This window comes from Mobula birostris, chromosome 9 (assembly GCF_030028105.1).
Source record: "Mobula birostris isolate sMobBir1 chromosome 9, sMobBir1.hap1, whole genome shotgun sequence".
Taxonomy (NCBI): Eukaryota; Metazoa; Chordata; class Chondrichthyes; order Myliobatiformes; family Myliobatidae; genus Mobula; species Mobula birostris.
Window position 1 is genome coordinate 116,131,440 of NC_092378.1, and position 16,029 is coordinate 116,147,468.

Sequence of the window (16,029 nt, forward strand, 5' to 3'; positions counted from 1 at the left end):
GACTTCAAAGCTAAACTCAACGGTGCTGCCAACATTGCTGCCTCTCTCCCAAATGAGCTTAATTTTTTTAATGCTCGGTTTGATGTCGCTAACACTGAGCCGCCAAGGAGAGCCTCCAAGGCAACCTGCAACCTGGTCATCTCCGAGGCTGGAGTACACAGGTGTTTCCAACGGGTGGACAGTCGCAAGGCTGCGGGACCGGACAGCATCCCAGGGCGAGTACTCAGGATGTGCACGGCACAACTGGCAGATGTGTTTACAGACATTTTTAATCTCTCCCTTTCCCAGTGTAGAGTGCTCCTCTGCTTCAAAACATCCACCATTATCCCTGTACCTAAAAAGACCAAGGTAACATGTCCAATCGACTGGCGTCCTGTTGCACTCACATCAATAATAAGCAAATGCTTTGAGAGGCTGGTCAAGAACTACATCTGCAGCATGCTGCCACCCATACTGGACCGTCTACGCAACCGATCGACAGATGACGCGATAGCCACAGCTCTACATACTGTCCTTACAGATCTGGAGAAGAGGGACGCTTATGTGAGAATGCTGTTCTTGGACGACAGTTCAGAATTCAACATTATAGTTCCATCAGGCTTGACAAGAAGCTCAGAGACCTCGGCCTTCACCCTGCCCTATGTAGCTGGATCCTGGACTTCCTGTCAGGTGGTAAGAGTGGGCTCCCTCACCTCTGCCCCTCTGACCCTCAACACAGGTGCCCCTAAGGGCTGTGTACTAAGCCCCTTCCTTTACTCTCCATATACCCTTGACTGTGTCGCCACCCACAGCTCTAATTTGTTAATTAAATTTGCTGACAATGTTACATTGATTGGCCTTATCTCAAATGATAATGAGGCAGCCTACAGAGAAGTCATCACCCTGACACAGTGATGTCAAGAAAACAACCTCTCCCTCAATGTCACAAAAACAAAGGAGCTGGTTGTGGATTACAGGAGGAATGGAGACAGGCTCACCCCTATTGACATCAATGGATCTGGGGTTGAGAGGGTGAACAGCTTTAAGTTCCTCAGCATACACATCACTGAGGATCTCATGTGGTCTGTACATACTGGCTGTGTGGTGAAAAATTCACAACAGCACCTCTTTCACCTCAGATGGTTGAAGAAGTTTGGTATGGGTCCCTAAATCGTAAGAACTTTCTACAGGGGCACAGTTGAGAGTAACCTGACTGCCTGCATCACCACCTGGTATGGGAACTATACCTCCCTTAATCACAGGACTCTGCAGAGAGTGGTGCAGACAGCCCAGCGCATCTGTAGATGTGAACTTCCCACGATTCAGGACATTTATAAAGACAGGTGCATAAGAAAAGCGCAAGGGATCGTTGGGGACCCGAGTCACCCCAACCACAAGCTGTTCCAGCTGCTACCATCCGGGAAATGGTACCGCAGAATAAAAGCCAGGATCAACAGGCTCCGGGACAGCTTCTTCCACCAGGCCACCAGACTGAATAACTCATGCTGACACAACTGTATTTCTATGTTATATTGGTTGTCCTGTTGTGCATACTATTTATTACAGATTACTATAAATTGGACACTTAGAAGGAGACGTAACGTAAAGATCTTTACTCTTCATGTATGTGAAGGATGCAAGTAATAAAGTCAATTCAATTCAATTCAAATCCCTTTAAAATTATTCCTGTCTATTTAAACCATAAATTTTTGGAGCAACCAAGACAGACCAGATGGAAATGACTGCATCAAGCTGTCATAAAGCTATCAGGAGAGCTCGAGGTGGTGGAGCTGGGTCCAGGGATGTGGTCTCTTAGACCTAGCTGCCTTTTGAGGACTGCTCTGCTTCATGGGACCACAGTGGCATGAAGCTTTGAGGTCATTTGGAGCTGCAGAGCTGCAACACCAATGCTGCCATGGGAACAGCTTTCAAGGTGGGCAAATTTGAAGTATGGACTGGCTCAAGCACAATACAACGCAAAAGTCAGGCACATGTGAAAATACTCTTTAACGTGAAGATGCTCCCAAAAATAATTCTAAAAGAATTTTCTAAATATCAAAAAATTACTATAAAGAGCAGTAAACAGTAAAAAACTAAATCAAATTAATATTTGGAGTCACCACTGTCTGCATCAATTCTCTCAGCTACAATTCCATGCAGTTTTATAAGAAAATCAGCTGGTAGGTTGTTCCAAGCATCTTGGAGAACTTGCCAAGTTCCTCTCACTTGCTTCTGTCTCTCCAAGTAAGCCCAGACAACCTCGATGTTGAGATCAGGGCGCCGTACAGGCTATGCCATCTATTGCAGAACTGTTTGTTTTTATTTGCCCTGAAGATAGTTCTTCATGACCATGGCCGTGTGTCCTGCTGCAGAGTTAATAGTACGCCTCCCTGATGGTATCGCATGATGGATGAGAATCTGCTTGTACTTCTCACCATTGAGGACTTCATTCATCCTGATCAGATCACCAACTCCATTTGCAGAAATGCAACCTCAAACCTGCATAAAACCTCCGCTTTACTTCACAGTTGCTGCGGACACTCATCCACGTAGTACTCTCCAGCTCTTCTGCGGACAAACTGCTTCCTGTTAGAGCCAAAAAAATTCAACTTTGACTCGTCAGTCCAGAGCACTTGCTGCCTTGTTCGGCACACGGCCCTTGTGTTTTTATGCGTAGTTGAGTCTCCTGGCTTTGTTTCCTCTTTGGAGGAATGGATTTTTCACAGCAGCTCTTTCATGAAGACCACTTCTGACAAGAATTCTCTGGACTGCAGAGAGGTGTACTTGGGTTCCAGTGGTTTCTGTGAGTTCAGAGCTGATAGCAAAGCTGGGCTACTTTGGATTCTGTTCAACATATCTCTCATCTGCTGCACTCAGTTTCTATGGCCAACCATTGCGTTTCTGGTCCTCAGCCTTGCTGGTTTCTTTACGCTCCTTCAGAAGAGCTTGGACAGCACATCTTTAAACTCCTGTCTTCCACGTAGTTTCTTCTTGTGAGAGACCTTGCTGGTGCAGGATGACCACCTTGTGTCTTGTTGCTATGCTCACCCTTGCCATGGTGTAAGGATTGATGATTTAAAGGTTAAACTGTCAACATCTGCCACACCCTTGACTTTAGTTTGGTTGTCCTTCACCCAGTCTGATTCATTCTACACCCGTTTCCATTTCAGTTCATCACTTTAGTTCATTCAACTCATTATATCATTGATCACTAGCACCTGTTTATTTCCTTGTTTAATCGTGCACTGGGCTATGTATTGTATCTACAAAGTCATCACGTTTTTATTTGAAAAGTGGTCTATTACTTAAAGAAACACACATCAAAGTTGCTGGTGAACGCAGCAGGCCAGGCAGCATCTCTAGGAAGAGGTACAGTCGACGTTTCAGGCCGAGACCCTTCGTCAGGACTAACTGAAAGATGAGCTAGTAAGAGATTTGAAAGTGGGAGGTAGAGGGGGAGATCCAAAATGATAGGAGAAAACAGGACGGGGAGGGATGGAGCCAAGAGCTGGATTGGCAAAAGAGATATGAGAGGATCATGGGACAGGAGGCCTAGGGAGAAAAAAAAGGTGGGAGGAAGCCCAGAGGGTGGGCAAGGGGTGTAGTGAGGGGGACAGAGGGAGAAAAAGGAGAAAAAGAAAAAGAATGTGTGTATATAAATAAATAAATAACAGATGGGGTACGATGGGGAGGTGGGCCACTAGCGGAAGTTTGAGAAGTCAATGTTCATGCCATCAGGTTGGAGGCTACCCAGACGGAATATAAGGTGTTGTTCCTCCAACCTGGGTGTGGCTTCATCTTTACAGTAGAGGAGGCTGTGGATAGACATGTCAGAATGGAAATGGAACGTGGAATTAAAATGTGTGGCCACTGGGAGATCCTGCTTTCTCTGGCGGACAGAGCGTAGGTGTTCAGCGAAACGATCTCCCAGTCTGTGTTGGGTCTCGCCAATATATAGAAGGCCGCATCCGAAGCACTGGACGCAGTATATCACCCCAGCCGACTCACAGGTGAAGTGTCGCCTCACCTGGAAGGACTGTCTGTGTCATAAGGAGGTGGCTGGGAACAGACCCAACTGCAAGGCACAGATACTGAAGTACTAGGGACAGGACTAGGATACGGGGTGAGGGCTAGGACCTGGACACGAAAACCGGGAACCCGGAGCAGGACTGGACAAGAGAACTAGGAGCCCAGGCTTGGACTCCGAGCCAGAGACTGGACAAGGACCCAGTACCTGGGTCTTGCCTCTGGCTCGGACCCTAGAACTAGGTAAGGACGTGACTTGGCTGGCAGGCAGATGAGGCTGGAGACCAGAGACTTGAGGTGAGGCTGGAGACCAGAGAATTGAGGCGAGGCTGGAGGCCAGAGATTTGAGGCAAGGCTGGAGACCAGAGACTTGAGGCAAGGCTTGAGAATAAAGGCTTGAGACTAGAGGCTTGGGGCTTGAGGCTTGGGGCTTGGGGTCTTGAAGCTCCTGCTGGGCAGGGCACGGTACTCCACCCGACGGAGGCAAGGGACAGGAAGGGACAGAACCAACCGTAGGTAATGGTAAGACAGTCTGGCTTACCCAATGGAGGCAAGGGACAGGAAGGGACAGAACCAACTGCAGGGTAACGGCAAGAAGGCCTGGCTTACCCGGCGGAGGCAAGGGACAGGAAGGGACAGAACCAACCGCAGGGTAACGGCAAGACGGCCTGACTTATCCAGCGGAGGCAAGGGACAGGAAGGGAGCTAGGTACAGGGTGGCTCCAAGACAAGACTTCAGGCAAGACAAGGCGAGAGTTACCAGCAAGACAAGGCAAGGTTTCAGGCGAGGAAACAGAAGGCAGGGGAAGGAATACAAGGAGTAAGGACAAGAACTATCCAGCAGCCATGCCCTGGTCTCTGGAGGTATTTATGCAACCAGCCCCAACGAAAATCAGCTGCCTCAATTAGTGTTCAACAGGAACAGAAACAGGGTAGACAGGAAAACCTGGAGCAAGTGTCGATGGACCAGACCGTGAATTGGAATGCGGACTTCACGGACTGGACCATGACAGTCTGGGACCCTGAATGGTAGTGAGGGAGGAAGTGTAAGGGCATGTGTAGCACTTGTTCCGCTTACAAGGATAAGTGCCAGGAGGGAGATCAGTGGGGAGGGATGGGGAGACGAATGGACAAGGGAGTCGTGTAAGGACAGATCCCCGTGGAAAGCGGGGGGGGGTGGAGGGGAAGATGTGCTTAGTGGTGGGATCCCGTTGGAGGTGGCGGAAGTTACGGAGAATTATATGTTGGACCTGAAGGCTGGTGGGGCGGTAGGTGAGAACCAGGGGAACCCTATTCCTAGTGAGGTGGCGGGAGGATGGAGTGAGAGCAGATGTACGTGAAATGGGGGAGATGCGTTTAAGAGCAGAGTTGATAGTGGAGGAAGGGAAGCCCCTTTCTTTAAAAAAGGAAGACATCTCCCTTGTCGTGGAATGAAAAGCCTCATCCTGAGAGCAGATGCGGCGGAGACGGAGGAACTGCGAGAAGGGGATGGCATTTTTGCAAGAGACAGGGTGAGAAGAAAAATAGTCCAGATAGCTGTGAGAGTCAGTAGGCTTATAGTAGACATCAGTAGATAAGCTGTCTTCAGAGACAGAGATGCATGAAATGGGGGAGATGCGTTTGAGAGCAGAGTTGAAGGTGGAGGAAAGGAAGCCCCGTTCTTTAAAAAAGGAGGACATCTCCTTCATCCTACTTAAAGATGTTATTTTCTTTAATGAAATAAAAACATTTAATTTTTTGGAAAATGAATGCATGTCTACTTACACACTAATGCAGTAGACAAAAAAATGAACATCTAAAACAAACTTTATATAAAATGTAGGGTGTCTGAGACTTTTGCACAGTGCAGGCTGATTGCAGGAGGTTCTTGTTTGTAATTTGGTTGTTAAGCTTCCAACAGTGACTACTATTTACAACTTCGTCATTGGTTGGAAAGAAATATCCTGAAGTAATGACAGGAAATATTTCAGAATTGTGCCCAATAAATGTGAGTATCCCCCCCCCCCCCGTCAATTTAACATTTACAACTTTCATATGTTTCTGGATTGCAGACAATATTAGAAAACTTATTTTATTCATTACGATATTCTGTGCAATTTCTTTTAATCTCCCAATCCACAGGGCATTGTGAGCAATTTTAGTCAAATAACTACTCCTAATTTAAGATTAGTTGACTCAGTTAACTAGCAGCTAAATTTCAGAGTTTATAATTGTCTATTTTTCCAGCTATCCATTAGGATTGTCTGCTGAAGGCAAACTTTATCAGAGTCATTAGCCTTTTGTAGATGAAAGTACAGGCAATTAGAAATGCAGATGTGAAATTAGCTATAGGCTGGATAACAGGAGAAGGCCATGGTAATCCTTCACCTGTTTGTTCCTCCATTCTTACAAAGGAGTACTTAAGCATGTCCCAATGAATTCTTCTTCCACGAACATGTTGTAATAAGATAAGATATGTCTTTAGGACTTGTTGAAATCAAAATTAAATCCTAATAAGCAACCTAGCTTGATTCAGGGTAATGAAGTTATCTTAATCGATAATCATACCATGAGTAATTCTTTCTTGGTGTTGAACGTAAAGCATGTTAATGATAGATAAAGAAAACCAGTGGGAACATTCAAGTAGACCCAAACAATGAGTAGAAAGTGTAGCTACAAAAGTCAAGTAAAAAGGCAATATTATTAGCCCTCACAAATTGGAAAGCAACAACTAAAATCTTCCAGACTTCTGTTTTGTCCCCTGTGAGTTCAGAGGTAGAAGACTGAACAGAGCTTTGGGAAGCAGGTTACACACGGACAACAATCAACTGAACTGCACGATGTGTTTGGTATCTGAATACCACACAGCCCCACAACATGTAAGGTGCAGAGGAGCCACCTATTGAGAACTTCAGGGATAAAAGCAAACCTGATCTGCTGACCTACTGGGATCTTAGCAACGTCCATTTCCAGTCGCAGAAATAACACAATCCATTCTCGAGGTGCAGCATATTCAGTCATGGCCATGATTTCAAGTTCTTGGAAAAGAAACCAGAATGGAATAATCATTCAAAGAAAAGTATTTCACCAACAGTTAACAAGGCTGACTTCAATCAGTAGAAATGAATAATTAAATGTAAACAACACAGATTTTTAGAATGTAGAACATAGAATTGTACAGCACAGTACAGGCCCTTCGGCCCACAATGTTGCGCCGACCCTCAAACCCCGCCTCCCATATAACCCCCCACCTTAAATTCCTCCATATATCTGTCTAGTAGTCTCTTAAATTTCACCAGTGTATCTGCCTCCACCACTGACTCAGGCAGTGCATTCCACGCACCAACCACTCTCTGAGTATAAAACCTTCCTCTAATATCCTCCTTGAACTTCCCACCCCTTACCTTAAAGCCATGTCCTCTTGTACTGAGCAGTGGTGCCCTGGGGAAGAGGCGCTGGCTATCCACTCCATCCATTCCTCTTAATATCTTGTACACCTCTATCATGTCTCCTCTCATCCTCCTTCTCTCCAAAGAGTAAAGCCCTAGCTCCCTTAATCTCTGATCATAATGCATACTCTCTAAACCAGGCAGCATCCTGGTAAATCTCCTCTGTACATCCTTCCTATAGTGAGGCGGCCAGAACTGTACACAGTTCTACCTCGTATATAAATGGGAGATGACAGAATTATATGTAAAATTCAAAGCATTTTAAGAATCACAATCAAATGCCTGAAATATATTTTGAAGACTCTGAATCTAGCATCTCTGAAGGAGGTGCCACAGCACATGATTTTCACTTCAGTTTTTAACTTTACCTTCTAAGAATATCCTTCTGGTCTGCTCCTACCTCACACATGTGATAAGTATCAAGATATTGGGAGATGTGCTGTTGCATAACCTGAAGCACAAAACTATCACCTGACATTCCTGAGCAGTTTCTCAATTAGAACTGTGTCCAGTGTATTTAATTTTCTGTAAAGTGCTTCAAAGGTGTTTCACATCATAAAAGCTGCCATAAATGCATTTATTTTCAGTCAGAAGTTAAATGAGCATCAGTAGGGTACTCGCTTCCACAAACCACTCAAACAGTTCATTCTAATTCTGTCACAGAATGAAACTTTTTTTTTGCATTTATCAACTTTTGATCGTTCCGGTAGCCACCTTAATGATATTGCCACTGTTATTAAACTTGCTGGTGGAAGTTGTTGCTTCATCAAAGCCCTCCATGAATTTGAATGTCATGGCCCACTTTATGCTTAACTACCTCAGTTCTAGGAAGGTCAATTTCTCCAAATAACCAAACTCTTTCAAGAATGCTACCATTCTAATATATCCCCTTTTCATTCATCTCAATGGCCTTGACAACCAACTGAAGTGTGGCATCTAGAATTAGCCACATAACTGGAATCATTTAATTGAATTGACTTTATTACTTACATCCTTCATATACATGAGGAGTAAAAGTCTTTACGTTACATCTCCATCTAAATATGCAATGTGCAATTATAGTAATTTATAATAAATATTATGTACAACAGTACATTCAATATAACACAGAAATACAATTGTATCAGCATGAATTAATCAGTCTGATGGCCTGGTGGAAGAAGCTGTCCCAGAGCCTGTTGGCCCTGGCTTTCATGCTGTGGTACCATTTCCCAGATGGTAGCAGCTGGAACAGTTTGTGGTTGGGGTGACTTGGGTCTCCAATGATCCTTCAGGCCCTTTTTACACATCTGTCTTTGTAAACGTCCTGAATAGCGGGAAGTTCACATTTACTGATGTGCTGGGCAGTCCGCACCACTCTCTGCAGATTCCTGAGATTGAGGGAAGTACAGTTCCCATAGCCAGTCAGTCCCAGCCAGTCAGGATGCTCTCAATCACACCCCTACAGAAAGTTCTTAGTATTTGGGGGGCCTTGCAAATTTCTTCAACTGTTTGAGGTGACAGAGTCATGGGTGCTTTCAGAAAGATTTGTATCTTCAGATATACGGAATGATTTTTTTTTTAGCCAAGGAGACACTTTAAATGCAAATTCCCAGTAATTCAAGAAACATGCCAGTCAAATGCATATAAAAATCCCCCAGAAGCAGCAAATACGTCATTTATTGCAGAAATGCATGTGCACTCTCAGGCCATTCAGCCCAATCATTCTATGCTTATATTTACGTTCCATTCAGGCCTCCTTCCTGACAATGACCAATGCTATATAGTTCAAAGTAAATGTTATTATCAAAGTACATGTATGTTACCATTTACAACCCTGAGATTCATTTTCTTGTGGGCATATTCAATAAATCTATAGAATAATAACCAAAACAGAATCAATGAAAGGCCGCCCAAGTAGGTCGTTCAACCAGAGTGAAGAAGAGAACAAACTGTGCAAATACAAAAAGAAAAAATACTAATAATAAATAAATAAGCAATAAATATTGAGAACATGAGATGAAGATTCTTTGAAAGTGAGTCCACTGGTCGTGGGAACATTTCAATGATGGGGCTGGTGAAGTTGAGTGAAGTTAGCCCCTTTGGTTTAAGAGCCTGATGGTTGGGGTGTAGTAACTGTACCTGAATCTGGTGGTGTGAGTCCTGAGGATCTTCTTCCTGATGGCAGCAGCGAGAAGAGGGCATGTTCTGGGTGGTAGACGCTGCTTTCCTGCGACAGCATTTCAAGTAGATGTGGTCAATGGTGGGAAGGCTTTACCCGTGAGGGCTGTATCCACTACTTTTGTGGGATTTTCCATTCAAGACCACTGATGTTTCCATATCAGGATGTAATGCAGTCAGTCAATATAATCTCCACCACACATCTACAGAAGTTTGTCAAAGTGTTAGGTGTCATGCCGAATCTTTGCAAACTTCTAAGGAAGTAGAGGTGCTGCTGTGCTTACTTCATAACTTGCACTTACATGCTGGGTGCCGGACAGACCCTCTGAAATAATAACATCTAGGAATTTAAAGTTGTTGACCCCCTTCACCGCTGATCCTCCAATGAGGACTGGCTCATGGACCTCTGGTTTCTTTTTCTTGAAGTCTATAACCTGCTCCTTGGTCTTGCTGGCATTGAGTAGTACATTGCTCACTCAGCCAGGTTTCAATCTTCCCCTATATGTTGATTCATCACCACCTTTGATTAGGCCTGCAACATCGGTGTCATCAGCAAGCTTGCATGTGGCATTGGAACTGTGTTTAGCCTCAGAGTCATAAGTGTGAAGCGAGTAGAGCAGGGGCTAAGCACACAGCCTTGTGGTACACGTGTGATGATGGAGATCATGGAGGAGATGTTGTTGCTAGTCCAAACTGACTGGGAGGAAAACCAGGATTCAATTGCACAAGGAGGTATTGTAGCCAAGATCTTGGAGCTTATTGATTAGTCTTGAGGGGATCATGGCATTGAATGCTCAGCTGTAGTCGACAAAGAGCGTCCTGATGCATGCATCTTTGTTGCCCAGATGCTCCAGCGTTGAGTGAATGGCTAATGAGATGACATCTGCTGTAGACCTGTTGCTCCAGTTGGCAATTGGAGCCGATCTAAGTCACTTCTCAGGCAGGAGCTGATATGTTTCGTCACCAACCTCTCAAAACACGTGATCATCGTGAACGTAAATGCTACTGGGCAATAGTCACTGAGGCAGGTTACCATGCTCTTCCTGAGTACCGATATAATTGAAGCGGTTGGGTTTCACACATTGCCAGAGTGAGAGATTAAAGATCTCAGTGAACACTCCAGCCACTGATGTTGATTGAGGACTAAACATTGGCTGAAAGTAGGTAATGGCCCCTGCTGTTCATTAAAAGGATGCAATGAACTCACCTACATCCATCAATGAGTCTGCTTAAGATTTCAGTTGAATGAACTTTTAACTTCCAGTAATTTCTACTCCCTCTCCCTTCTCATTTTTTTTTCATTTCCCGTTCTGGTTCCCCTCTCAGTCTTTCTCTTCTCCTCACCTGAGCATCACCTCCCTCTGGTGCCTCTCCTCCTTCCCTTCCTTCCGTGGTCCACTGTCCTCTCCTATCAGATTCTTCCTTCTTCAGCCTTTCACCTCTTCCAGCTATCACTTTCCTGCTTCTTACTTCATACACTCTCCCCCACCCACACCAAGCTGGTTTCACCTATCACCTACCAGCTTGTACTTCCCTTCCCACCGCCCAACACACACATTTTCTTGTTCTGGATTCTTCCCCCTTCTCTTCCAGTCATAATGAAGGATCCCGGCCTGAAATACTAACTGTTTATTCCCTACCAGAAATTCTCCCTGAGTTACTGAATTCCTCCAGCAACTTGTGTGTGTTACTTAAGCATAACTTGCTTGGTTTTTCCCTATAAAGCCAAGGCTCCTGTGAGTCATACTGCAGACTCTTGAATTCATCCAGACATCTCCAAAGATCAATTTTTGTCCATTTTATATGCTGTTACCATTTATGTCATTTTGCCTTTCTTTCTTCAAGGTGCCCCAATGCATTGCTAAATATTTTGGAGGTCCTCCTGGGGTTATGAATGCCAAACTTACGTGTAGCTGATGTGAAGGTCTGTTTGGAAGATCAGTGGGATGGGCTTGCCTGACATTGTGAGGTGCAGGTGCCTTTCGCTATCTGGGAACTGGGCTCATGGCTGAATTTCTGATTTGCAAGATGTCAGGGTTAACACTCACAGGGACAGAACCCAGCCACGGCCTGGGGAGGACCGATTGTTGGTTTTAGTGATGTCAGCAGCTGCACGAGTCCACAGGCAATGATTTCATCCAGCATGCATGCGCTAGGAAAGACTTTCTAACTTTATTTGGGTATCGTTTTTGCTTTATTTGGGTATCTGCTTTGCTTGTCTTGAGAATCCCTGCAAGTTATTTCTTGCTGCTTCCTGAGGGAGTGACTGGCCTGAGAAATCTTTATCAATAGACATTCCTCTTTTTCATGTGCAGCAGACAGATGGAGTTACAATCAGCACCACTGTATGTGACATTATTTACATCCATAATCTTGTAAGTGCAAGTTCAGTTCGGATTCCTAATTCAAATCTCTGGTGTGGGGCCTGAGAGTGCACCCTTGCAATTTAGTGAAGTTCCAATACCGAACAGGTAAGCATCTGTGGGAAACTTTCCTGTAAGCTTGTGAAGTCTACTTCTCATTGCTGAAGCTCAAACATTTTCACCCTTCCCTTCAGTGGAATATTCGGTGAATTTATGATGAACAGCTTTGATAGAATTTCGATTGGGTTGTTTGAATAAGCACCTCTGGGAAACGGGACTTCTCAGTGCATCTCACTGCATCTCAGTGTGGTATGGCAATTGTCCCGTATCGGACCACAAAGCACTCCAGTGTGTGGTGAAAACTGCCCAGTGGATTATCAGCACCCAGTTGCCCACCATTGAGAACATCTACCATAAACGCTGCCTGGGCAGGGCGAAAAGCATTATCAGGATGCATCTCACTACTCTCCTCCCGTCCGGTAGGCGCTACAGGAGCCTCCGCTCCTGCCCGAGCAGGCACAGTAAGAGCTTCTTCCCTGAGGCTGTGACACTGCTGAACCTCTCATCACAGCACGAAGCAGTATTGCATCTGAATTGTACTGTCTCAGCACTTCTGCATTTGTGTGCTGTAGCACTTTTTTTATTCGCAGTTATTTTGTAAATAACACTATTCTTGGCATTTCTGGTCAGATGCTAAATGCATTTCATTGGCTTTGTATCTGTACTCGACACAATGACAATAAAGTTGAATCTAATCTAATCTAATCTAATCAATAGACACCAAGGCATTCCTGGGAGGAAGATGCAGAGGAATATTTTACCCGCATTTTCAACTAGCAAAATTACATCCAAATGATTAACATGCTTTTTGTGTGTGGTCAATGTTATGGAGGCATTGGTCTGCTACAGAAAAAGAATCTAAGGTATGTGACATGCTTGTGATATCAAATGTTTACTTTAAATGAAGTCCACGTGTTGCGAATGCTTGTTAGTTTACAGACAGGAAATATTTAAGCCTACTGTAACCAAGAAATGGAAAAGGCTCTGCAGGGACGGACGTGAGTGTTTTAAAGTCCTCGAGACAGAGACTTGCAGTTGATTGCTTGTGCTAAATGGAAGATCCGAGTTGTATTGCACTTCCAAAATTCAAACTTCAGAAGCTGACTGCAGTGAGCAGGTTCTACAAGGTTGCACACTGATTATAAGCAAGCAAAACTGAATTTCTGTCCCATAGATTATCACAGCGTGAAGTGATATCATTCAGTCTATGGTGCTACTGCCTCTTTGAAAACTAAAACTAATTAGTCCACACCACTGCTTTAACATTGTGGTCCTGTGTACATTACCTTCTCAAGTGTCATAGTTTATGGAATATATGGGGGAATCAATTTTATCACTTAGTGAAACATTATATTTCTGACTGTTATAATGTGCTATGTAAACAACTTTACAATTTGGAATTTGAATTACTCAAATTCGTGAAATTGATGTTCATGCCACCATTATGGAGGAACAACACCATATATTCCATCTGAATAGCCTCCAACCTGATAGTATGAACACCAATTTCTTGAACTTCCAGTAATTACTTCCCCCTCTATTCCCCCTCTCTCTTTTTCCATTCCCCGTTCTGGCTACCCTCTCACCCCTTCTCTTTACCTGTGCATCACCTCCCTCTGGTTCCCCTTTCCTTCCCTTTCTTCTACGGTCCATTGTCCCCTCCTGTTAGGTTTTTTTCCTTCTTCAGCTCTTTGACTCTTCCACCTATTCACTCCTGGCTTCTTAATTCATCCTCCCTCCCCACCACCAACCCCCCATACCCACCTTCCCATTCATCTGGTCTCTCCTATCACCTGCCAGTTTATACTCTTTCCCCTCCCTCCACCTTCTTATTCTGACATCTGCCCCCTTCCTCTACAGTCCTGATGAGGGGTTTCAGTCTGAAACGTCAGCTATTTTTTCCTCTCCATGGGTGCTGCCTGACTTGCTGAGTTAATCTAACATTTATGAGTGTGTTGCTCAAGATTTCCAGCACCTGCAGTATCCTGCTGATTGTCTTAAATCAGTGCCCTACAATTACACATTCTCCTACTTGTGGAAACAATTTCAGATCTTTTGTTAAAACCCTTCCCAACATCAGACCCTTCTTTTAAGTCACCAATAAACAAAATCAGCTTCTCCAACACGTCCTAAGAAGACTGAAGTTCTTCGACCCTGATGATGAAGCAGTAAACTCCCTCTGCAATTTCTCCAATCCTTTCTAAACTATTAAGCACAAAATTGGACACAACACTGCAGCTGGGGCCCAAACACTCTTTCATAATTACTTCATAAAACACCAGTGTTTTACTTGCCCATTATTTGTTCATCTGCTGCCCTCTTTATTGGAATCCACCTGCTAGATTCAGAGTTTAGGTTTCAAAACGATATTGCATGCAGACATTAACAGCATTTATTTTTTTTAAACCATATTCATTGTACGGATTATCCCTGAGTAATAAATGGCTTCCTTTTTTACCAATATCCATTTGTCAATTTTTTTGTCCAAAATTCAGAAAATACACACATCACTCAATAAAGACAATTCTTCCATAGCACTAAAATGAATGGGATCAAAGGTGCATAAGACTGACAAGAAAGACCATTTAATAACAGCAGGGAGAGAGATGAAACTAGTTCTACCATTTATAGGAATGAATGTTTGTAAATACTGTATGTATGGCTTTTGAATTTACTAATGTTATGGAAGCTTGTTCATACATACGTAGGGATGTCCGCAAGTCAGGAATTCTTAATCCCAGGGCGGTATGAAGTATAATATTCTAAGCAGCTTCTCAGAGTTGTTATTATCTAAATTATGAACCCAGTTGGAAGGACTATTGGAACCTAGGTAACTGTAGCTTACAGTGGCATGCAAAAGTTTGGGCACCCCTGGTCAAAAGTTCTGGTACTATGAATAGTTAAGTGAGTAGAAGATGAACTGATCACCAAAAGTCATAAAGTTAAAGATTCAAAAAACTTTATTGTCATTCTAACCGTACATCAGCTCTGCAGGGCAGAATGAGACAGCGTTTCCCAGGAGCAGTGCAATCATAACATAACAATCGCAACAATAAATAGTAAAACACAACAGGCACATGTCAGTTAAAATCAAGTTATAAGTGTCCAGTGCAAGTTAAAAGTGTCCAAAGCAGAGTCAGGAAGAGCAGCTATTTAGCAGTCTGACTGCCTGTGGGAGGAAGCTGTTTAGTAGCCTTGTGGTTTTAGCTTCGATGCTCCTGTAACGTTTGCCTGATGACAGAAAAACAAACAGTTCATGGAGAGGGTGTGAGGGGTCTTTAATGATGTACTGTGTCTTCTGGAGGCATCGAGTCTGAAAGAGGTCTTGGACAGAAGGTAGGGAGACCCCAATAACCTTCTCTGCTCCCCTAACCACCCTCTGCAAGTCTTTTTTGTCGACAGCACTGCAGCTGGAGTACCAGGTTGTGATGCAAAAGGTCAGTACACTCTCAACCATGCCTCTGTAGAATGTAGTTAAGATGTTAGTGGGGAGTGGTACTTGTTTAAGCTTCCTCAGAAAGCGCAATCTCTGCTGGGCCCGTTTCACAAAGATGAAACATTCTTTTCAACATTTTAAGCAAGATTAGTACATTATTTTTGTTTTGTAGAATTTTAGAGTGAGAAAAAGGAAAGGAGCACCATGCAAAAGTTTGGGCACCCCAAGAGATTTGAGCTCTCAGATAACTTTTACCAAGGTCTCAGACCTTAATTAGCTTGTTAGGGCTATGGCTTGTTCACAATCATCGTTAGAAAAGGCCAGGTGATGCAAATTTCAAAGCTTTATAAATACCTGACTCCTCAAACCTTGTCCTAACAGTCAGCAGCCACGGGCTCCTTAAGCAGCTGCCTAGCACTCTGAAAATTAAAATAAATGATGCCCACAAAGCAGGAGAAGGCTATAAGAAGATAGCAAAGCGTTTTCAGGTAGCTGTTTCCTCAGTTCATAATGTAATTAAGAAATGGCAGTTAACAGGAACGGTGGAGGTCAAGTTGAGGTCTGGAAGAGCAAGAAA